Below are 25,283 nucleotides of genomic sequence, written 5' to 3' on the forward strand. Positions count from 1 at the left end.
GGCTGCGGTACCTTGGGTTTGAAGTGGCTGAGGATTATCTTTTCCTCTTGTATATCATACACTGACATCAACCTCTCTTGTTTAGTTGGTGTTGCTTTGAGGAATTGCTTGTATACCTCCACTCTCAACAGCTCATTTTGTGCCTTTATTGTTGGCATTATGATACATATGTTGTACTTGATGGCAACCCACTCATCTTAGATAATAAATTATAGTGTAGAGAAAAGTTCACGCACTTATATGCAGAGAAAAGTTTATTTCATGTAGAGAAAAGTTCACGCACTTTTATGCAGAGAAAAGTTTATTTCATGTAGAGAAAAGTTCACGCACTTTTATGCAGAGAAAAGTTTATTTCATGTAGAGAAAAAGTTCACGCACTTTCATGCAAGGAAAAGCGCGTATATGTTGGAGAACTTACCTTTGGTCCATGGTAGTTAGTCCTTGGTATTTGAACCTATGAGGAAAAGCGCGTATATGTTGGAGAACTTACCTTTGGTCCATGGTAGTTAGTCCTTGGTATTTGAACCTATGGTTTTGGACCATGGTACGCACTTTCATGCAAGGAAAAGCACGTATATGTTGGAGAACTTACCTTTGGTCCATGGTAGTTAGTCCTTGGTATTTGAAACTATGGTTTTGGACCATGGTACCTCGTCAAAAGTGTTGATCTCATGCAATTTCATGGTTGGTTCATGGTATTAGTCCGACAGTTCTTGATCCTATGGTTTTGGCCCGTGGTATTGCATCCAAAAGTGTTGATCTCACGTACTTTCATGGTTGGTTCATGGTATTAGTCCAACAGTTTTTTGATCCTATGGTTTTGGCCCGTGGTATTGTGAAAGGCCTAAGACTATAAAAGAGGAAGGAGATCATTTGGCAAAGCATCTTCCGAATTATCGAATATCTGATAAAGTGCTAGATCTGGAATATTGTGATTGGGTTTTGGTGCAGATCTGGATCTGAATGAAGAAGGAACCTGAGCGTAAGGAGAAGGATAAGTTCTATTGATGGGTCAAAATCTTAAGGCTGGAATAGTGGTATCTCTATATGATTTTGATCTGTGATATGTGGCATACGCTTGATCTATAAATCTAATAATCTGGGTCTGAATTATTGATGCATGTTTTATTTTACACATGTTATGATTTGGGTATGTCTGATGTAACAACTGCAAAGTTATAAGGAAATATTTGTAGATCAATATGCGGGTTGGCTTTGGTGAAATCAGAGATTGATGATGCAAGTGTAGTTGATGGGTTTTTGATGTTCTTGGATCCAGTTTGAAAATTTATGAAAAGTGGTCCTTGAAAGAAAAGAAGTAGGGGGTTGTAGCTCCCTTCCAGGAGAGACTGGAAAACGAGAGAGAGTTGTAGCTCTCTGCAGGTTGCAGCCTGCATGCTGGAAAAGGACTGCACCAGTACAAAACCATTGTAAAAGGAGTTTCTAATTTGAAAGAAGATAGAGACATATTGCAGCAGGTGGTTTTCACCCACATTGGGTTTCCACCTTACATCTTGTGTTCTTTGGTGTGACTATCTGTTTTCTTTGTTCATGCTCATTATTTTATGGTACTGACATGAAAAAATAATTCAAAGAATAAATAAGGAAGATTTATTAAAAGAACTTGATAATACTGATTCACCCCCCCCTCAGTATTATTTCCAACAATTGGTATCAGAGCAGGTCCTTCAGAGAAGCTTGATCGCTTGAAGGAAGATCATTCATCATGAGCAACTACGAGAGGGAAGCATCAATCAGGCCACCAATTTTTGATGGGACAAACTTCAATTATTGGAAGGTAAGAGTTACTGTCTATCTTCAATCTCTTGGTACAGAAGTTTGGGATATCATAGATACAGGCTACACTTTTCCTTCAGCTACTCCTACAGATACGGCCGAAAAGAAGAAATATGAAACAAATGCTAAAGAAGTCAATACTCTACTGGGATGCTTATCTCAAACAGAATTCGTGAAGGTTATGCAATATAAATCCGCAAAAGAAATATGGGACAAGATTGTCTTGAGCTACGAAGGAGATGAACAGGTAAAGCGTGCTAAACTTCAAACCCTCAGGATTCAGTATGAGAATCTCAGAATGTATAATGATGAAAGTGTGGCTAACTATTTCCTTCGGATAGATGAGATTGTTAATTGCATGAAAAACTTGGGTGAAGAAATAAAAGAGGCTATTGTGGTTGAAAAAGTTCTAAGATCATTGTCCCCCAAGTTTGAATCTAAAGTGTCTGCAATAGAAGAGAAGGAAAATCTACGAATTCTTACTATGTCTCAGCAACACAGAATTCTAACTGCTTATGAAATGAGAAAGGGAGGTCCATCAGATAGAAGAGAAGCTGCTTTCAAGGCTTCAGGCAAAGGATACTATTATAAAGCAAGTCACGTGCCAGAAGAAGAAGAAGAAGAATCAAATTTTGTCAGAAATCTTCAAAGGGGAACTGGAAGGTTCAGAGGTAAGTTACCTTTTAAATTCTTTGCTTGTGGAAGAGTAGGTCATTATGCTGCAAAATGTCCTCATAAGGATAAAGGAAAGGAACCTGCTAGATGGAACAAGAAACAGATTGCAAATAAGAAAAGCTACTACACTCATGAAGATAGTGATGGTCTATCAAATAGTGATGAAGATGAACGAGGTAATGACTATAAACTCTTAATGGCATTTGAAGATGATGATTACATGGATGCTATAGATGTGGATAGCTTTTGTGAAGAAATTTCTAGACTCAAGACATGTATAGAAGAAAAGAATAGGATCATTGATACTCTACAACTTCAAATTGATGAAAAAGAAAAATATCTTGAAAAGTTAGAAGGCGAAATTGTTGGTCTTAGAAAAGAGATTGAGAAAACAAAGGCTATTAATCTTAAGTTTGTCAAAGGATCTGAAACTCTGGATGAGATCATCAATGTACAATGCTCTCCTCTAAAGAAGACAGGTCTGGGCTATAATGGAGAAACTTCTCAAGCATCCACCTCAAAGAGTTATCTTGATGCAGCAAGAAGGAATGAGCAAAAGCACAATGGAGATCACCAAGTAAAGCAGGGACCAATTACAAACAAAGACTATCAGGCAAATCAGGGGCAATCTGTCTTAAGGATGAACAAAAGCTACAACCAGCCACAGGAAAAATCCTCTCAATTTGCTTCAAGAATGAATGACAATAGAAATTACAATCGTTTGGCCGGAAGATTTGATAACCGCAGAAATTTCTTCAATGGACAATGCTTTTCTTGCCATAACTTTGGTCACAAAGCAGCTCAATGTGTTGCATATAAAACGATCATGACTAGAGAAGCTCAAAAACAAAGAAGTATGACCGGGATTACAAAAAGGACCTATAACAACTTTTCGGTTCTTGAAAATGAAGTTGAATGTTCTATTTGCAATAACTTTGGTCATGAAGACTCTGAATGCAGGAGCAGGTTTCAGCAGACAAAGGAACAAGCCTCAAGCACCAAAACATGGAGAATAAAGGAACCACAAACAGAAAGATGTGGGATAGCATTTTATGCAGAGGGACAGGAAAATCTATGGTACATTGACAGTGGATGTTTGAAGCATATGACAGGTGATAAAGAAAAACTTGAATCATATTCTGCTCTAGAAAAAGGAAAGAAAGTTTCTTTTGGAAATGATACTCCTGCAACTATGAAAGGAAAAGGCACTGCTCAGTTAAAAGAAAAGGTCAAAGATGGAAATGTTTTGTATGTTGATGGATTGAAACATAATCTTCTAAGTGTCAGCCAGATGTGTGATCAAAGAACTGAGGTGATATTCAGATCAAATGGATGTCTTGTTCGTGATCTTGATACAGGTAAAACAGTGATCAAAGGTAAAAGAACTCCAAATAATCTATACATATTTGGAGAAGGACAACAACAATGCTATCTGAGCAAGGATGATGAGCACTGGTTATGGCACCGGAGGTTGGGGCATCTAAGCTTTTCACAAATAAGGAAAGCATGCAAATATCAGGCAGTTCGTGGTCTTCCAGATATCAAAGTTCTAGACAACACCATATGCAAATCATGTCAGTTTGGAAAGCAAACCAGAACTACCTTTTCGGAAAAGGAAGGATCAGCTAGCATGCCTCTTGAGCTAGTACATACAGATACATGTGGTCCATTTAGGAAAAGGACACCTCGAGGAGAAGAATACTTGATATTATTCATTGACGATTTCTCCAGGTTTGTCTAGTTAGGACTTATGAAGCACAAAGATGAAGCATTCGAAAAATTCAAATCCTTTAAAGCCTTGGTTGAAAATGAATCAGGATACAAAATTAAGTGTCTTAGATCCGACAGAGGTGGGGAGTTTACCTCAAATGAATTTTTCGATTTCTGTGAAGAACATGGGATAAGAAGAGAATTCTCTACAGCTAGAACTCCTCAGCAAAATGGAGTGGTGGAAAGAATGAACAGAACTGTCCAACAAATGGCTCGTGCTATGCTTGATGAATTTGGAACTCCCGCAACTTTCTGGGTGAAGCAGCACATGCTGCGGTTATTATTCTCAACAAAACAAATGTCCGAGTGAACAACACTCAAACCCCTCATGAGCTCTAGTATGGTGAGACTCCTTCGGTAAAGCACTTCAAAATCTTTGGGAGCAAATGCTATATTAAAAATACTGATGAGCAACTTGGCAAACTTGAACCTAGAGCAGATGAAGGCATCCTTCTTGGTTATTCTCCACACAGCAAAGCATACAAGTGCTATAATAAAAGACTTGGAAGAATTGTTGACAACATTGATGTAGTGGTTGATGAGAAGGGATACATTCCTAGGTAAGTAAATCATGAAGATATCGAAGAAGATGAAGGCCATCCTCAAAGACAGAATGATGAAGAAGAAGAACCTCAAGAAGAACCAGAGGAGCAGATAAGGATAGAAGAGAAGACTCCATCCAGATATGTTCAGAAGAATCATCCAAAATCTCAGATTTTGGGACAGAAAGAAGCAGGTGTACAAACAAGAAGAACAATTGCAGAAGCTTCAAGCTATTTGGCATTACTCTCTTCCACTGAACCAAAAAATGTGAAAGAGGCATGCAAAGATGAATGTTGGGTCAAAGCAATGGATGAAGAACTTGAGCAGATCGAAAAGAACAACACTTGGGAGCTGGTTCCTAGACCAAAGGATAAGAATGTTATAGGAACAAAATGGGTCTTCAAAAATAAATTGAATGAAAATGGAGAAGTAATTAGAAACAAGGCCAGACTTGTTTGTAAAGGGTATGCGCAGTAAGAAGGAATAGATTTTGAAGAAACTTTTGCTCCTGTTGCAAGACTTGAGGCCATCCGAATGTTCCTTGCTCTCTCAAGCTTTCAAAACTTCAAGGTATTTCAAATGGACGTGAAATCAGCCTTTCTGAATGGAGACTTGGAAGAAGAAGTATACATTGAGCAGCCAGATGCTTTCATTCTTGGAAATGATCCAAATCTTGTATGCAGATTGAAAAAGGCTCTCTATGGCCTCAAACAAGCTCCAAGGGCTTGGTACTATCGTTTGGACAAATATCTTCATCAACAAGGTTTTTCAAAAGGATCAACAGACAACAATCTTTATATAAAAGTTGAAAATGACAAATTGTTGATACTTGTTGTGTATGTAGATGACATTATCTTTGGCAGCAATGAAGAAGCTATGAGTCAAAGCTTTGCCTTGGTGATGCAGAAAGAATTCGAAATGTCCTTGCTGGGAGAACTGACATATTTTCTTGGTTTGCAAATCCAACAAAATGAAGGAGGGATCTTCTTGTCTCAAACCAAGTATCTCAAGCAGATTTTGAAGAAATATGGTATGGAAGAAGCAAAACTAGTATGTACACCCATGGTCATAGGATGTAACCTCAGTGCAAATGATGAATCAGTAGCAGTGCATCAACCAACTTACAGATCTATGATTGGAAGTCTACTTTATTTGACAGGTACCCGACCAGACATCATGCATGCAGTGGGAATAGCTGGAATATTTTAGGCAAATCCAAAGGAAACTCATCTTCAGGCAGTAAAGAGAATCTTCAAATATCTTCAAGGGACTCAAAACTATGGCTTATGGTATCCTAGAGATACAGATATCACACTTCATGCTTATACAGATGCAGATTGGGCCGGAAGCGTGGATGACAGGAAAAGCACAAGTGGTGGTGCATTCTTTATGGGTTCCAGATTAGTATCTTGGTTCAGCAAGAAACAGAGTTCAATTGCCTTGTCTACAACTGAAGCAGAATATGTTGCTGCTGCATCTTGCTGCACTCAACTCCTTTGGATGATGCAGACCTTGCAGGATTTTCAAATCACTTGTACACCACCCATCTCCATCTTATGTGATAATACAAGTGCAATCAGCATTTCAAAGAACCCAGTCATGCATTCAAAAACCAAGCACATACCAATCAAGTATCACTTTCTCTGGGAACAAGTGCTTGAACAAAAGGTCAAGTTGGAGTATGTTCCTTCTAAGGAACAGGTTGCTGATATACTCACCAAACCATTGCCTAGGGAGACCTTTGAATACCTCAGGCAAAAGCTGGGGGTTGTTGATGCATCATCTTGTTGTTGAATCTCTTCTGATTGTTGATTGTACGCAAGGTTCATCTGAAGTATATGCGTACATGTGCTGGGTTGCGGATTGGTCAAAGATCGAATGGCACAGGTTCAGGGGGAGCATATCATGCATTGTTGGCATTATGGAGGAAGTACAGAAGGAGATCATGGATGCTGGTCTGAATATTGTTGCAATACGTCTCTATCTCTTTCATGGTCATGGATTATGGTTCTTCTTTGCAGATCTGGTTTATAGTCAGGGGGAGCATAACCCTTTGCCCTTGATGTCAAAGGGGGAGAGTGATTGGTTGTTGTTGCCATCAAGTCCAAAGGGGGAGATTGTTGGAATTATGATACATATGTTGTACTTGATGGCAACCCACTCATCTCAGATAATAAATTATAGTGTAGAGAAAAGTTCACGCACTTATATGCAGAGAAAAGTTTATTTCATGTAGAGAAAAGTTCACGCACTTTTATGCAGAGAAAAGTTTATTTCATGTAGAGAAAAGTTCATGCACTTTTATGCAGAGAAAAGTTTATTTCATGTAGAGAAAAAGTTCATGCACTTTCATGCAAGGAAAAGCACGTATATGTTGGAGAACTTACCTTTGGTCCATGGTAGTTAGTCCTTGGTATTTGAACCTATGAGGAAAAGCGCGTATATGTTGGAGAACTTACCTTCGGTCCATGGTAGTTAGTCCTTGGTATTTGAACCTATGAGGAAAAGCGTGTATATGTTGGAGAACTTACCTTTGGTCCATGGTAGTTATTCCTTGGTATTTGAACCTATGGTTTTGGACCATGGTATGCACTTTCATGCAAGGAAAAGCGCGTATATGTTGGAGAACTTACCTTTGGTCCATGGTAGTTAGTCCTTGGTATTTGAACCTATGGTTTTGGACCATGGTACCTCGTCAAAAGTGTTGATCTCACGCAATTTCATGGTTGGTTCATGGTATTAGTCCGACATTTTTTGATCCTATGGTTTTGGTCCGTGGTATTGCATCCAAAAGTGTTGATCTCACGTACTTTCATGGTTGGTTCATGGTATTAGTCCAACAATTTTTTGATCCTATGGTTTTGGCCCGTGGTATTGTGAAAGGCCTAAGACTATAAAAGAGGAAGGAGATCATTTGGCAAAGCATCTTCTGAATTATCAAATATCTGATAAAGTGCTAGATCTGAAATATTGTGATTGGGTTTTGGTGCAGATCTGGATCTGAATGAAGAAGGAACCTGAGCGTAAGGAGAAGGATAAGTTCTATTGATGGGTCAAAATCTTAAGGCTGGAATAGTGGTATCTCTATATGATTTTGATCTGTGATATGTGGCATACGCTTGATCTATAAATCTAATAATCTGGGTCTGAATTATTGATGCATGTTTTATTTTACACATGTTATGATCTGGGTATGTCTGATGTAACAACTGCAAAGTTATAAGGAAATATTTGCAGATCTGTATGCGGGTTGGCTTTGGTGAAATGAGAGATTGATGATGCAAGTGTAGTTGATGGGTTTTTGATGTTCTTGGATCCAGTTTGAAAATTTATGAAAAGTGGTCCTTGAAAGAAAAGAAGTAGGGGGTTGTAGCTCCCTTCCAGGAGAGACTGGAAAACGAGAGAGAGTTGTAGCTCTCTGTAGGTTGCAGCCTACGTACTGGAAAAGGACTGCACCAGTACAAAACCATTGTAAAAGGAATTTCTAATTTGAAAGAAGATAGAGACATATTGCAGCAGGTGGTTTTCACCCACATTGGGTTTCCACCTTACATCTTGTGTTCTTTGGTGTGACTATCTGTTTTCTTTGTTCATGCTCATTATTTTATGGTACTGACATGCAAAAATAATTCAAAGAATAAATAAGGAAGATTTATTAAAAGAACTTGATAATACTGATTCACGCCCCCTCTCAGTATTATTTCCAACATTTATCTCTTTGAAGGAAGCCTTGGTGCTTGAAGGCTTCTTGCTCTGCTGAGTGGAGGAGGACACCTCCATGCCAAGCTGTACTCCTTGCTCTTGTTGAAAAGAGCTTGTAGCTGTTTGCTGACTGTCTCCTCTTTCTTTCCTTGGGCTCTCAAGGATTTCCTCGCTGATTTCTTCTATGACCGGGGAGTCAACCTTTTGTCTCTTGGCTTCAGGTAGCTGGGAGGATCCACTAGCAGGTGTGGACTCTTCTCGGTCCCGTTTCTTGCCCCTTTCCTCATGTGCAGGGGTCTGCAATGCAGGCACTGTTGGTGGTTCTGTTTGTGGTGGAGGGGTTTGCTCTTGTTGCTGCCCAATTGAGGAGGCAGGCTTTTCTTTTACTATCTCTTCTTCAGCACCCATTATTCCCTTGCCCTTATCTGTGCCTGATGCTGCTGTAGATGGCGCCTGAGTGACTGGTGCAGTTGTAGTAGTTGAGGTGCCTTCTCCAATTGGATGCGGCTGCTTGAAAATTACCTGCTGCACAGAATCTAAGTCAAGAGTTTTTTCCAAATCCTTGACATTTCTTTGCATTATTTCTTCTTGAGTTAGTTCCTCAATTAATGTGTCTTGCAACCATTCTTGCTGATTGGCATACTGCTCAATTTGTGGAATTTTATAGTGCTCATAGCCTAGCAGCCTGTACTTGACTCTTCTAGCACTGATGAAGCCTTCAGGGTCATAAGGGACCCACCAGAAGCTTCTTGATAGCTTGTATTTATCTTTGAGGATTTGCTCAGCCTCTTGCCATCCCTCTTTTTTGTTCATGATAAAGGGGCCGAGGTGGTGTTTGAACTTGAGGTGGGCTTTCTTCTTGGCACTATGAAAGTGGGTGAGGTCAGAGTTAATAAGCTGCCTATAGTACTCCAAGGCGAACAGTCTCATTGGTACATATCTTGGGAGCCTATATGGACAGAGCTCGCAGCCATAAATTCTGATGACTGTATGATTTTGGTATAGGTACGAATCACCTATTTTATAATTTTTGGACAGCTGTAGAGTTTTCTGGATTTCAATTGACAATCTGTGAGGAGGGGATCTCATCAGTAGGCAAGAGACTGGGTAGACAAATTGGTCAATAAATTCACAGTATGAATATGGTGAATCTTGGACTTGGTGGAAAACTGATGACCAGAAGATGACAGACCTTCTTTCTCCCCTAGAATCCAGCTTCTTGATAGGGCATTGAAAGGCCTCAGATTGATAATACATGAACAAGTGGTAGATATATGATGAATATTTGAATATACCCTCCCTGTCCACTTTCAAGAGTTGGTCATGTATTTTGTTGGCTATGAATTTAGCAAAGTTATATTTGTAGGCAGGAGGTTGGCCTGGGCTGTAAGCAGCTAATAACACCAGCACTGTCTCATCAACATGCTCACTGGTTTTATAGCCCAACACATAGGAAATCATGTCAACCAAAAGTTGGCCTACATCAGTGAAATGGACATGCAAGAAAGGAGGTGGCCCTGTGGGCTGGCGGTCAGCTTTCATAAATGTCTTGGTGATCTTCTCAATGTCAGCAGTGGAAAGCTTGGCACCTGCATCCAGTAGATAGTTCATGGAGAAGGGAAACAACAGCTGAGTTTGCTTGAAGTTGAGCATCTGGTTGATGGAGTCAGGATTGATGTGGAAGAGTATGGTCCCAGATGGAGACTTGACAGTTCTCTGAGTTGGATCATAATTCTCAGCACATAAGTGGATGATTTCTGGAAAAACGTTAACAGATGGGAGAAAATAGTGAGGCAGATTGGATTCTGATATCCCATATGTGTCATTGTTGCTCAAATAGTTGTCCCTCAATTCCTGGAAGGTCTGTAAATGGTTCCTATCACCAACAAGGTCTTGGGTGAGGTAATCTCTGTCAGCAAGAGGCATGGCCTCAAGTTCTTTGTTAGGTGGATTTATGGGAGCAACACTGAGAGCTGTGGGTGCAGCCATTGTATAGCCTTTAGGTGTTATCTTTAGAATACAGTTTTTGAGTGTAACAGTGTGGATGTAATAGCTTGTAAGGCTTTTTAGAAGTCAGGTGGCAGACTGAATGCAGATGATGCCAGATATATCTTCAAAAGAGGAGTAAGTAGAATAAGCAGACTTGCCTCTGATTTGCTCTGGTAATTTTCACAAGGATTATGGATAGTGAGGATAACTTGCAAAGGGGGGGTAGGAATATAACCTGGTGAAATGAAGTTCTTGAATTATATGCTCGTCATAAGGGAACAATGCCAGGCAGTTGGAGGGTCAATTGCAAATTAAGGCCGAGAACGATTGTTCAACAGTGAATTTTGGACAAGGGGACAATGTGGATTATTTTGGGCCAGCATCTACTGAATGACAGCATTTAATTTAGGAATTACCAGGTAATTAGTGGAGAACTTTGCAGAGAAATGGCAAGAACACGGGCAAATGGGTAAATTTCGGCAAATACCTGGATAATTAGCGCCGAGAGCTGCCGGGTTGAGCAATGGATGAAGAATGTAGCTGAATTGGTGAGTGGCGGCGTCCCAAGCTTTGAATTCGTAGTGTGGAGGCAATTTTTGGAGTAAATGAGTAAAACGGCTCCCTCTCTTTTCCAGCAAAAATGACAAAAAACAGTTCAATTGTGTGTTTATAACGACAAATTCGGCACATATGGGTTTTGGCGCTTTTCCGCGATGACGTCAGCATGACGTCATCAGCGGGCCCGGGTACGGATGATGACGTGGGTGCTGAGTTGGATGCCAGCGTGGCGGGACACGGTGGAGGGACGTGGGGGCGGCAAGATGGCGTGGAGGGCGATGTGGCACGGTGGCAGGGGCCTTGGGCATGACGTCATCATGACGCGGGAGTGACGCGACAGGGGAGGCGAATTGCGGGAGGGCGGTTTCCGGTTTCCCCGCACCGCTATTGGGGAAAGGTGGTAATGGGGAGAGGGGCTCCGAACAACCCTAGTGGCTGCCACGCGTCCAGCGTACGGGAGCAAAACCACCCGCTCCCTGGACGCTAAACCACGACAGGTCCAGGACTCAGATTGACCGCCCACCTTTGGATTGGGGGCAGCGGAAGATCAGCGGTTGGCGGGTACCCCGACCCAGCGTGCAAGTTTGGGTGGGGACCCGCCCAACAATAAAATAATATTTAATACGGCGGGTTCAAAACTTTGGTTATGGAGGGTTTATTAGGTTTTCAACGCATAAGGGTTAATACGACAGGGTACAACAACATTTAAACATTAGGTTTGAGCACGGGGGGGTTTTTCATAGGTTTTTTCGGGAAAATGGTAGGTGAGGGTTTAGTGTAGGCTATTAATCTAACCAGGGGTTAGAGTAATTCCAAAGTAAGGCTTGACTATAGTCCCTGATGGACTAATGTCTCCCATGAAAATGCTAGTTAGCTATAATGCTAAAAGGGGGGGGGGGATATTTATATATTTTCTGGGTTTTTTGCATAGAATGCTATAATAGTAGGGGGAGGGGTAGCACTTAGGGATTTATATAGTAAAATTAGAAATTAATATGGATTGAGGATGTGAGATAGGAATAGATAGCTAAGTTAAATGGGTAAACTTAGATTTTAGAAGCAGATGGGAGTGAAGAATGATTTTACATAGGAAATGTGGCTTCTTTTCGGAGAGAGAGAGTCATAACTTGACATGGAATTTACAAATGAGAAATGTAAGGAGGACTATTTAGGCAGATCCTACAGTGCTCAAGGGGATGTTAGTAAGAAAATTTTGAAGGTGATGAGGGAAGTTAGTGATGGTTTGGTAGTTTGCCAAATAGGTCATTGCTCTTGCTTTTCTCCTATTGGTGAGATCAGATGTGATTTTTCCCATGTCATATGCTTAGATCTTGTTTTCTGCAACCTTCAACTACCTACCCTGCCTAATATGCCTAACATTCTTTCTTCCTTTGGATGGGTGCACTTAGCCTTGCAAACCCTGGTAATTCTCTTTTCTTTTTGCTGTCCTCCTATCTAAGTCTACCCTTATGACTTCCAAGGGCCTAGATTAAGCAGTTGGGCTCCTTCCTTTCTCTATCCACCTGGTCATCTGTCAAGCTTGAACTGTTTGAGCAGGTACTTCCTCTCTAGTCTAAAACATGCAATTTAAAACATGGTAAGGCCCAGCTTGAGCTATTGGACCACCCATCAAGGTAGCAGTGGCACTTTGGATTAGCCACTTTCATGGTCTTTATTTGGGGTTCATTTCATTTATTTTTTCTTTTGACCAGTTCATTTTCTTGCCTTTTGATTATTCTTTTAAGGCATACCCTCTTTACATTTTTTAACTGTCTGTTTCTTTCACAAAAATGGAACCTTAGTACCATGAAAGGTGAACATTTTTGGCACTTCCACTATCAATCATGAGAAATGAAAACCTATTGGTATAGGAGGCTAACAAACGTCTTGTTCATTCTTTCTACAACTCCATTTTGCTGAGGTGTATATGGAGTAGTCTTCTGCCATGCTATACCACACCTGTTACAGAATTCTTCAAATTCCGTACTGCAAAACTCTCCATCGTTATTTGTCCTCAGCATCTTTATCTTCTTCTCTGTCTAGTTTTCCACTAGAGCCTTGAATTCTTTAAACCCGTCAAAGAATTCATATTTCTTCTTAAGGAAATATATCCATGTACTCCTTGAGAAGTCATATATAAATGATACATAGTACACATACTTACCCAGTGATGGAACCTTCACAGGTCCAAACACATCACTATGTACAAGCTCTAATATATGTTTCACCCTCTTACCACCAGAAGGGAGACTCACCAGATTTTGCTTCCCATATACACAATTTTCACAGAAATCAAAATCCAGAGAGATATTACTCATACCTTCTACCATACCTTTACCATGAAGTATTCAAATGCCCTTCTCTCCAATATGTCTAAGCTTTTGATGCCACAACATGGTCTTCTCTCCAAAGACCACTAGATTTTATGCTCCTCTTTCAGGAACCACGAAACTGTTGCACCCATCAACAATAGTGCTACCTTGCATCTTATACAGAGTTCCAATTCAAACTCCCCGCATCAATACTAGTTCCCCCTGAACCATCTTGTAGATATCCTTCTCGAACATTGTTTTTACACCTGGATCATCCAAATTGCTTATAGAAATCAGATTTCTAGCCAATGCAGGAATATGTAGAACACCCAGAAGTTTTCTAATACTTCTACCTTGCAACTTCAACTTTAATTTTCCATGACCAATGATTCTAGCCTTCCTATCATCCCCTAAGAAGACATCACCACCATCATATTTTTCATACTCGTAGAACTACTCTCTATGGGGAGTAAAGTGAAAGGATGCACCTGAGTCAATCAACCATGCCTCATGATCTACATGTGTACTTGAAGAAGCCAAGTACACATACCCACCTTCATTTCAGATGGTTTTTGCCTCTATAGAAGGAGCATCATTAGATCCCTTTCCTTTATCAGGAGCTTTATATTTACAGTCCCTTTTGTAGTGCCCTTCGTTTCCACATTTCCAGCACACCACCTTTATAGGTTTTCCTAGAGATTTAGATCTCCCTCTAGATTTAGATCTCCCACTCGATGACTTATTTTTTGATTCTGTTCTGGGACCGTCCTCGTACAGACAAGGCATCACCATTCTGGCTCTCCATATTTTTCCTTCTCATCTCCTCCATCGAAAAGGACGAGAATATTTCATCAAAATGTAAGGCAGTTGCATTGCTACCTATTGTAATAACCAGACTATCCCACGAATTTGATAGATAACACAACAAACTGATGCACTTATCTTCATCTTAAATTTTAATATCAATTAATGCTAACTAACTTACCACAGTATTAAATGCATTCAGATGCTCTGTCACTGAGTCTCCATCTTTCATCCTCAGGTTATACAGCTTTTTCTGTAGGAACAGTTTATTCACCAGAGACTTAGATTGGTGCAAAGTCCCTAACTTGTCCCACAAAGCCTTCACCATAGCTTCCCCTGATACATTCAACAATACTAAATCTGAGACACACAATCGTATTGTGCTCTTTGCCTTCTAATCCAACTTCTTCCATTCTTCATCAGACACTCTCATTGGTTTAGTACCCAGGTCTACCACGATCCATTGATCTTTATCCACTAACAAATCCTCCATCTCGAGTTTCCACAACTCAAAAATTTGACCATTAAATTTCTCAATCTCTATCTTTCCACTGCTCACCATCTTCTTTCACCATGAGAATCGATCTCACAGATCTCCCACTAAACAATGTCTACCATAGGCTCGAGCGAAACCCCTTAGAAACAAAGGCGTCCCCTTGAAGACAAAACAGCTTTGAAAGCAAATATAGGTTTCCACCCCATACATAAATTACCTGCATATTAATTCTAAAACATAGAAAATAAACAATGCGAGAGTATAACACATAAAACACATATACATAGAGATTTTCCCCTATATCCCAAAACCAAGACTACCAGTTTGATTTTTTGTTATATTACTTTCAATGTTATAATACATATTTATACATGCTGAAGCATCCAATACCATGGACCAAAAACCATCATGTCTAAAACCATGGACCGAAAACCATCGCGTCCAAAAACATGTGCGAAAATCATGCACAAAACCATAGGTGGGTCTGGCCAACCTAACATAGGTTCCAAAACCAAACCCCCTAGACCCCATAGAGTGGGGTTACCAACACCCCTCAAACCCCTTATGACCCCCTCTCTACACAATCGGCGCAACGAAGGGGGGGCTCCGCCCCTTCTCTAACCACCCAATTAACTACGTGGGCTAGTCGTGGAAAGAATATAACACAACCCAACAATATGAAGAGTTATAATTCATAGGTAGAAATATCATTCTATTGGACCATTATATTCATGTAAGAAGAAATATCACACCATAAAAAACTTCACCAATATGCAACTCAAGTAACCATCCATCATTGATAACCTATGACATAGAGATAACATTATGAACTCATCATTATCAACCAAGCATAAGATTGTGCAATCAAGCTCTGTTAGTAACCCATCTACTTGATCTCATATCATCAAGATTAATATGCTCTACATACGAAGAGCCACAATCCTCAAGAAACATACATTATGTAGCATAACATATACATGTATCATCACCCTGTAACATATGCGAGAACCAAGAACAACACTATAGGCATCATCCATAATTGCACCATATGCAACCTATTCATCATTGTATACATAATTACAAAAACATATAAGTAGTGAGTGAAACTTGTCATCATAAACCAATGTAAATAAGGACCATAACACGCATATTCTCTTCATGTAGAATTAGCTCCAGTATGTGCAATTTTATCCAAGACTTCATCATCACTAATGATAGAATAACAACAACATATGTGTCTTTGGTGGCAACAACTACACATCATCAATGATATATGTACTCATCATGAACATCATCATGAAAAAATGAATGATCAATAAATTATAATGCTAACAATGCACTATTAGAAGCATAGAAAATGCCCCCCATAAACCTGTGTCAAATATTCTCTGTTAGGTATGATCATATCCATGTTCTTCTATCAAAAAATCCATCATAAGAACCAAAACAACAATGACATATTATAATAAATCATAAACCATCATAAGCCAATACCACTTCTAAGTAGTATCTAAGCATCAGCAAAATGTAACCAACCAATGTTAGAACAAGAAATCCAATAGGAAGTAGGGTGCTCCCAAAACTTGATATTTGTTGACATCTGTAACTATCACTACACCTGATATATCACTATAACTACCATATTTTTTTGACTCCTTCCATCGAGCTATCTTCTTCTTTCCCATGATCCTTAATCCACTCCAAGCGGTTAAGCTTCAATTGAAGTGACCTGCTCTAATACCAATTGTTTGGAAAAATAATGAGAGGGGGGCGGGTGTGAATAAGTATTTTAAAACTCACTTAAACCTTTCAATTTATTTTTCAAATTTATGTATGCTACTGTCATTAAGTAAAATAATGTATGTATGTGACTATGATGAAGGAAAACCGTGTATATCCAGTTAACTAGCTTTTCATATATTTCATCATTTGTTCTACTTCAAATAGTGTATCATTACTTCATTAGACTTTAATTAAATAGTAAACATGAGCAGTAAGAACATAATAAACCATCACACATAAGCAACATAGAAACACATGAGGACACCAAGATTTAGGTGGAAACCCAATGTGGGAGAAAACCACCACTATTATCATCTCTATCCTCATATTTTATTATACAGGAAAACATATTACGATATTGTACTGGTGCAAACTCATACAGGTACGTAGAAATCGACCTACAAAAGGCTACAACCTTCTCTCATTATCCAGAACCCACTAGAAGAGAGCTCCAACCCTGTGATCTCATTTACTGACACCCACTACAAGGAAGCTCCAACCCCCTAAACATATTTACTAGCTACCATTGGAAGGAAGCTATGACTTCCTCACTGAAGCCTCCAATCCTCAGCACCTCTGTTGACCACGTTTCATTATGTTTCATACTGGATCCGTCTGAACCAAAACATCAAACCTATAGGCCAATTTTCATCATATTTTCAGACTGGACCCACTTACATCATTTAATCCCAATATCAATTAATGATTCCAAAACCAAACACTGGATCAACTCACCTAATCACTAAACTAATTGAATTATCAAATCAATCATCGAGTCTCAATCATCTATTACAACCATATCAAACGAAACTAGAACATATGATATCAATTCATAGTTACTTATCAATATATCAAGCCAAACACTGTTATCGATCACATAAACCAACCGTTTTTACTGCAAACCCTGATTAAGCATACATCAAATTTTATACATTATTGTTTTGAGCCATATGTGTGGATGTACGCACTTTCCTTGAAGAATACTTGTGTACATATCTCAACCTACTGATAACTGAATCTGCATTACTATACCACTGAATCAATCACTTAATTACACACTAAACCATCACATATTACTGAGCCCAAATACAAATCACCATGCAATAGTATTATTGCAAGTCAACATTTCATTCCATAATCATTTTAACCCAACCAACACTATCAAACATAGATTATCATAAGAGAGACTTCATCGACATACAAAAACAAATATAACATAACTGATCATACATCATTATTAGCTCACACTGCAAAACCCTAGAAAATGTACGCAACTCTTATAAATAACTTCAGCATATGTATGCACTTTTCATATCTAACACCTACATACAATATCTATCTATACTACAAAATATATACACGACTAGTCAGAAGAAGATCCACATATGTACATGACCTATCAAAGGCAAACCAATGTATAGATCTAAAATCACTGAGTCAAACCTTTGCTGCAACTAGAACATAAATTGCACATACAAAATATTACAGACATGTATCATAATATCATTAACATAGTTCTATCAAACCCTAAACATATTATCCAATATGTAGTAATTTCAGATCCAACAAATCTAGTCCATCTCCATGCTCCCTAGTTCACACCTATTTCATATCAATTCATTCATAAATAATCCATCACCTGCACACTCTAACACTTGATCTCCATCTCTTTATATATTATAAGCCTTAACCAATACCTTAGGCCAATCCCTTTGTAATGTTGATGGTATTCTTCGACATGATCAAATATTCATTTTTGTGCTCATTACTATGGGCCAATACCATGGAAAAGAGTAGGGAGTATTCATAATACCATGGTGTGGAAACTATACGCGCATTCTCTTCATCATACATGCATATGTATGAGGATTTTCTTCACGAGACTCATGTATACTGTTATCACTGACAAAATTTCAATGCCAAATGTCTTACATTTGTTTGATGGTAAAGCACATAAATCCTTTTAGCAGTTTTGCAGCGCAACATGTTTAGGTGATTTCGTAGCGCATAATTCATATTTTGCACCGACTGTGCTACAAAATTGGGGATTTGTTCGAATCCATAGCGCATCTCACCACAGCTGTCATATTTTCTGCAAGAATTTTACGGGGATAACATGTGCAAGGTCTTACATGTCAGTCTTGACACGTGTTCTGTAGCCTTCAAATTTGATTGAGGAGCTAGGACAGGTAGATACCATTCTCTCGGATAAAACAGGGACCCTAACTTGCAATCAGATGGATCCTACATTACGCACCCAGATTCAGCAGTGTAACTGGCAAATTGTAAATGTGACAACTCCTGCCAACTATTTTCATGTTCTTCGTCGCTAGATAAATCGGGATTTCCGTAAACCTTTGATTGTCATGTCTCCAAAGAATCTTCTTCGGCACAAGGACTGCAAATCAAATCTGTCTGAATTTGATGACATGCAAGGTCATCCCGGATTTGACAAGCAGGGAACCCGATTTAAACGTCTCATTAGCATCAGAAAGATCACTCTGACCTAGAGGAGGGCATCAAGCATCTGATACTTTGTTCTGGAAAGATATATTATGAGTTGGATGAGGAAAGACAGAGACTTCAAAGGAAAGATGTCGCTATTTGTCGGGTTGAGCAACTATGCCCATTCCCATATGATCTGGTCCAACGGGAGTCGAAGCGATATCCAAATGCAGAGATTGTTTGGTGCCGGGAAGAGCCTATGAACATTTTGGCACAATCGTAAAATTCTGGGGCAAGTAAACCCACAAAATCAAGGAGATAGCAGAGTCCGGGCTTAAGAAGATCATGGAGGATGGCAGGGAACTAGAGGCAGACATTATTGTTGTTGGTGTTGGAGGAAGACCTTTAACAGGCCTTTTCAAAGGACAACTTGAGGAGGAAAAGGGTGGCATTAAGGTTTTACCTGGTTTCCATTAATTTTTGCTCTTCGAACGTTGAGCTGATTATTGAATATATCAAAACATATTAGCCCTGGACCATCTAACATTGTCCGGGGTTCCATCGGTCAATTGGCAAAATGAATGTTACAGTTTCCTCCATGCCATTTGAAACAAAAAATTGACAAAGAAGTTAAGATCTTATGCTAATGATTGCCTATAGGAAGGTTTAATTGAAAACAGCATTCCCGCTTTACTACTGTTCATTAAAGAACTCAGGTTTTCAAATTTGAGAGAAGTAGATTTATAATCAACAAATGATATGCTAGTATCTTGAAAGCTTGAGAAAGCAGAATCTCTTGGGAGTCGGTAACGCTTTCCTTATGGGGGGTGATGCGCCATGATGGTGCTGGTTTCTTGAACTAGAGTGTGTCACTGATCCCAGCTCCAGTCGGCTTTAGCTCGAACATTTTCTAACCTGTAAACCACTTTATTTCCAGATGCTCTAATCTGAGTGAAATGCACACCATGAAAAGGCATCCTAAAGGTCTCTGCGGTCAGCCTATCAAGATGGCCGTTTGGAGATTATCCTAACTCTGGATCTATTGGACTTTTCAGTGCACTTGGAGTGAAGTCTACTTTAATTATTGTTGAAGTTATTCCATTTCTAGTGCTTGTGGTGTTAGTGGACTTCTTACTGCAAGTGACTGCATTTGTTTTTCTTATGACATTTGATTTGATAAGAACATAAGGAAACAGAGTTGATTGCTTTCCATGTATTAGAATCAGTCCATCAACAATTGAACTTGAACATGATAATTTGGGCAGGAGGCACCAAAAACCTAGCCTTTTGGTGCAGTACATGAAGAATATCCATGCACCTGTACTAAGCATACCGGCAGTGAAAGTTGCAGTCCTATTGGTGTTCAGTGGTTTTGCTTTTGCAAGAATTGCATTAACTACAAGGCTTCAACCAGGTTTAGAGCAACAAGTGGTACTTCCAAGAGACTCTTATCTCCAGGGCTACAAATGACTTCAATATTACACCAAATGGCATGCTTCTAGGGCAGGGTTCAGTTCTGAATGAGGTTCTTGTAGCCAGATTCATACAGTGATATTTGGAATAGTGAATGCTGTTATTGGTGTCATTGCAACTTTTCCTCAGGAGAAATATCAATCTGTTTCTTGAAGAGTTGCAAGCAAATTTTGTCAAAGGTCAAAGGGAGTTTTGGCAATCAAATGTCTAGGCGGTAAATACCTCAGGGCAAAGACAAGCTGTTTAAACAATTCAGCAGTTTCGTAGCGCGCTACGAAACTGCTGTAGGTGGTGTTTTCAACGCAGACAAACAGTTTGGTAATATGTGCGGAAATTTTCAAAAGGAAACACCTGAAGGATATGTAAGAGACCAAATGAAGCCATCACAACCATTCAGATCAAAACAGCTGTACCTTTAAAAGGTGGGATGTTTTAACTCAAGTTTAAAGTTTCTGTTATAAAGCCACTTTATTACCGGTCATAGGGTATTGAATGAGTTGCATACAAGGAATTTTGGCTTGCACACTTGGCCATCGATGAAGTCTCCAACACATTAGGAACATGGTGGTGTTCTATATTTTTGGGTTATTAAAAGGGCTAAAAGACATGCTGCTGTATATTCGAAGTTATGGAGGACTGGAACCGAAAAGCAAGGGATATCACCTAACATCACTGAGCAGTTAAAGTATTCAGCATCCGAGGCCAACATGGAGCTTTAAATACTCATCTCAGCCATCTCATCCAAACTGCAAGGAGTCCAAGTGTCAAAGAACAAGAAGGAATCATTCTACGAAGAAGATAGAGTTAGAGTCATAGTCAAATTAGAACTCTTTAGAACTCTAGTTAGCACTAATTGTATTTAATAGTTTGTTGTAAAGCAGATAGGTGTAATCATAGGCAGAACTCGAGTTCCCCTCATGTTGGAGGAGGAAGCTCGAAGTAGTTAGAATAAGGGTTTTCTATATATAGCTGGAACATCTATGTAATGAGGGTTGGATATTTTATACAAACAGAGGACTGTTTTGGCTTGTGTAAAAAACAGAGTTCAGTAATATAATTTATATGCTTCTCTTCTCAGGATTCATACAACATTTCTATGTTCAAGATGTGTTATTTTACTTTGTCCTTCATGTCTTTTTTCAGTTGCTTAGAGGAGTAATCACTCAGAATTCACTTATGTTGCTCTGACTTCCTGTACTCATCTATGAACTGTGGTTTTATAAGAGTTGTGTTTTGAACATTTAAATGTCACATGCCTTGACTTCTATGTAAAGGCAATATCATTATTTACTGGGGTTTGATTGACTCCATAAGCCCAATGGAAACTTATGTAATGTTTGTCCAGCCTTCATATTTGTTAATGTTATTTCAAGAGAGTTAGCCATCTTATTAATAGTCAAAATCAATAACCCTTTGAGAGAGCCCTCTCAGGCTAAGGAGGCTAAGCCTTAGTCAAAAGTTTGGTGTGAAATAGTTACTTGAAGTCTTCCTGGATTGCAGCCTTCCAGTGCTTGATTTTGAGATAACATTTTGGTGCATCTGCCGGGAGTCTGAAGATTATTCATTCCCGAAATTAAGAGGTTGAACTTCTGAAGGTAGCAGGAGCTCAGACATCTATTTGAGGCTGCAAAACTACCTTGGCGACTCCACACATCGAATAAGGAATTGGAAGGTGACTCCACTGCTAGAAGATCAGTAGCTTGATGAAGTTTCAAGATGAATTTCATTGCAAGAATGAATGCCAGGTATGCTCCTATGAATCGGTCTCATATCCCTGGTTTTCCAAATCCTATGCCAGAGGTTGATTGGTTAGATGATCTTCCAATATTCAAAGATGAAAAGAAAGATGATGCTGCTCTTCATTTGGTTAGGTTTCATATGCATGTACGCAGTCTTAAGGTTCATTTCCCTGAAGATTGTCTCATGAAGATGTTTATGACCACTTTAGAAGGAAAAGCATGGTCTTGGTATAAAAATTTAGAAAATGGTTCAATATATTCGCTTGCTAGTTTTCATGATGAATTCTATGAGATGTATAAAGAATGTTATCCTTCCTTATTGCTGCTCAAAGATTGTTGTAGACATTCTTTAAGTCTTATACAATACTTGGAGGATTGTTATGATGATGATGAATTTATGGATGAAGAAATTTTAGAGGCTCTTCATAACAATGCATTTCAGCACCAAGAAGAAAGTATAACATCTCATGAAACGCAGCATGAAGAGCAGCAGGGGTTTATTTGTGAAAACCATGTTTCATCCTTTGATATGAATGAAGAGATGCAACAGTATTCTCAGTCTTCGAATCATAATGAAGATGAAATTGATTGCAAACAGCAAGAAGAAGTACTGGAAGATAGCTTTTACGACCCTCAGGCAGAGGAAAAGCTTGTTCAATTTTGTAATTCCTTGCAGCAGCTTACTTCAAATAATAATCATAATAGTGAGGAAAATTACATTGTTTGTGAGCATCATTCAGAAAGGCAGTTGGGTAGCATATCAAATAAATTTGGTGTGGCTGAGGATAAGTTGTTTGAAGATATAGAATGTTATCAGAATCAGCAAACTAACCATGTGTTTTTTGACCCTATAGCTGAATACATGGAAAAGATTTACTGTTCAGGCTTCCAGTTATATTTTCATCTTGAAGAACAGTTACACTTCATGCTGCCTTGGTTACTTAAGTATATGGTTTATTTTTGTTTCAAGCACAGCCAAAGGATTCAAGTGTTAGATCAGATCGATGACTGGCTTCATTGGAAGTTTCATGTTCCTTGAGCTACAAGTGGAGATTGCAGCTGATAGGGTAGGTAGGTAGGAAATGCAAATAAGCTCAAGGTTGACTGAGCAAATTTTTTTAGTAGTGGTAGATATAGACTTCTTTCTCCTACAGTGATCATCAAGCTTAAGCCCGAGGTGAAGGCCCAAGGAACTTAAAGAAGATGTTTGTCAAATAAATTTTATAAGGCACTGGAATTGCAGGTTCTTAGTGTACCACAAGGGCACACTATCCCAAGTGGAGCCACTGTTATCACTGACAAAATTTCAATGCCAAATGTCTTACATTTGTTTGATGGTAAAGCACATAAATCCTTTTAGCAGTTTCGCAGCGCAACATGTTTAGGTGATTTCGTAGCGCATAATTCATATTTTGCACCGGCTGCGCTACGAAATTGGGGATTTGTTCGAATCCATAGCGCATCTCACCACAGCTGTCATATTTTCTGCAAGAATTTTACGGGGATAACATGTGCAAGGTCTTACATGTCAGTCTTGACACGTGTTCTGTAGCCTTCAAATTTGATTGAGGAGCTAGGACAGGTAGATACCATTCTCTCGGATAAAACAGGGACCCTAACTTGCAATCAGATGGATCCTACATTACGCACCCAGATTCAGCAGTGTAACTGGCAAATTGTAAATGTGACAACTCCTGCCAACTATTTTCATGTTCTTCGTCGCTAGATAAATTGGGATTTCCGTAAACCTTTGATTGTCATGTCTCCAAAGAATCTTCTTCGGCACAAGGACTGCAAATCAAATCTGTCTGAATTTGATGACATGCAAGGTCATCCCAGATTTGACAAGCAGGGAACCCGATTTAAACGTCTCATTAAGCATCAGAAAGATCACTTTGACCTAGAGGAGGGCATCAAGCATCTGATACTTTGTTCTGGAAAGATCTATTATGAGCTGGATGAGGAAAGACAGAGACTTCAAAGGAAAGATGTCGCTATTTGTCGGGTTGAGCAACTATGCCCATTCCCATATGATCTGGTCCAACGGGAGTCGAAGCGATATCCAAATGCAGAGATTGTTTGGTGCCGGGAAGAGCCTATGAACATTTTGGCACAATCGTAAAATTCTGGGGCAAGTAAACCCACGAAATCAAGGAGATAGCAGAGTCCAGGCTTAAGAAGATCATGGAGGATGGCAGGGAACTAGAGGCAGACATTATTGTTGTTGGTGTTGGAGGAAGACCTTTAACAGGCCTTTTCAAAGGACAGCTTGAGGAGGAAAAGGGTGGCATTAAGGTTTTACCTGGTTTCCATTAATTTTTGCTCTTCGAACGTTGAGCTGATTATTGAATATATCAAAACATATTAGCCCTGGACCATCTAACATTGTCCGGGGTTCCATCGGTCAATTGGTAAAATGAATGTTACAGTTTCCTCCATGCCATTTGAAACAAAAAATTGACAGAGAAGTTAAGATCTTATGCTAATGATTGCCTATAGGAAGGTTTAATTGAAAACAACATTCCCGCTTTACTACTGTTCATTAAAGAACTCAGGTTTTCAAATTTGAGAGAAGTAGATTTATAATCAACAAATGATATGCTAGTATCTTGAAAGCTTGAGAAAGCAGAATCTCTTGGGAGTCGGTAACGCTTTCCTTATGGGGGGTGATGCGCCATGATGGTGCTGGTTTCTTGAACTAGAGTGTGTCGCTGATCCCAGCTCCAGTCGGCTTTAGCTCGAACATTTTCTAACCTGTAAACCACTTTATTTCCAGATGCTGTAATCTGAGTGAAATGCACACCATGAAAAGGCATCCTAAAGGTCTCTGCGGTCAGCCTATCAAGATGGCCGTTTGGAGATTATCCTAACTCTTGATCTATTGGACTTTTCAGTGCACTTGGAGTGAAGTCTACTTTAATTATTGTTGAAGTTATTCCATTTCTAGTGCTTGCGGTGTTAGTGGACTTCTTACTGCAAGTGACTGCATTTGTTTTTCTTATGACATTTGATTTGATAAGAACAGAAGGAAACAGAGTTGATTGCTTTCCATGTATTAGAATTAGTCCATCAACAACTGAACTTGAACATGATAATTTGGGTAGGAGGCACCAAAAACCCAGCCTTTTGGTGCAGTACATGAATAATATCCATGCACCTGTACTAAGCATACCGGCAGTGAAAGTTGCAGTCCTATTG

The sequence above is a fragment of the Pinus tabuliformis genome, chromosome J, assembly GCF_031772625.1.
Source record: "Pinus tabuliformis cultivar Carrire ecotype Pingquan chromosome J, CPIR1, whole genome shotgun sequence".
Lineage (NCBI taxonomy): Eukaryota > Viridiplantae > Streptophyta > Pinopsida > Pinales > Pinaceae > Pinus > Pinus tabuliformis.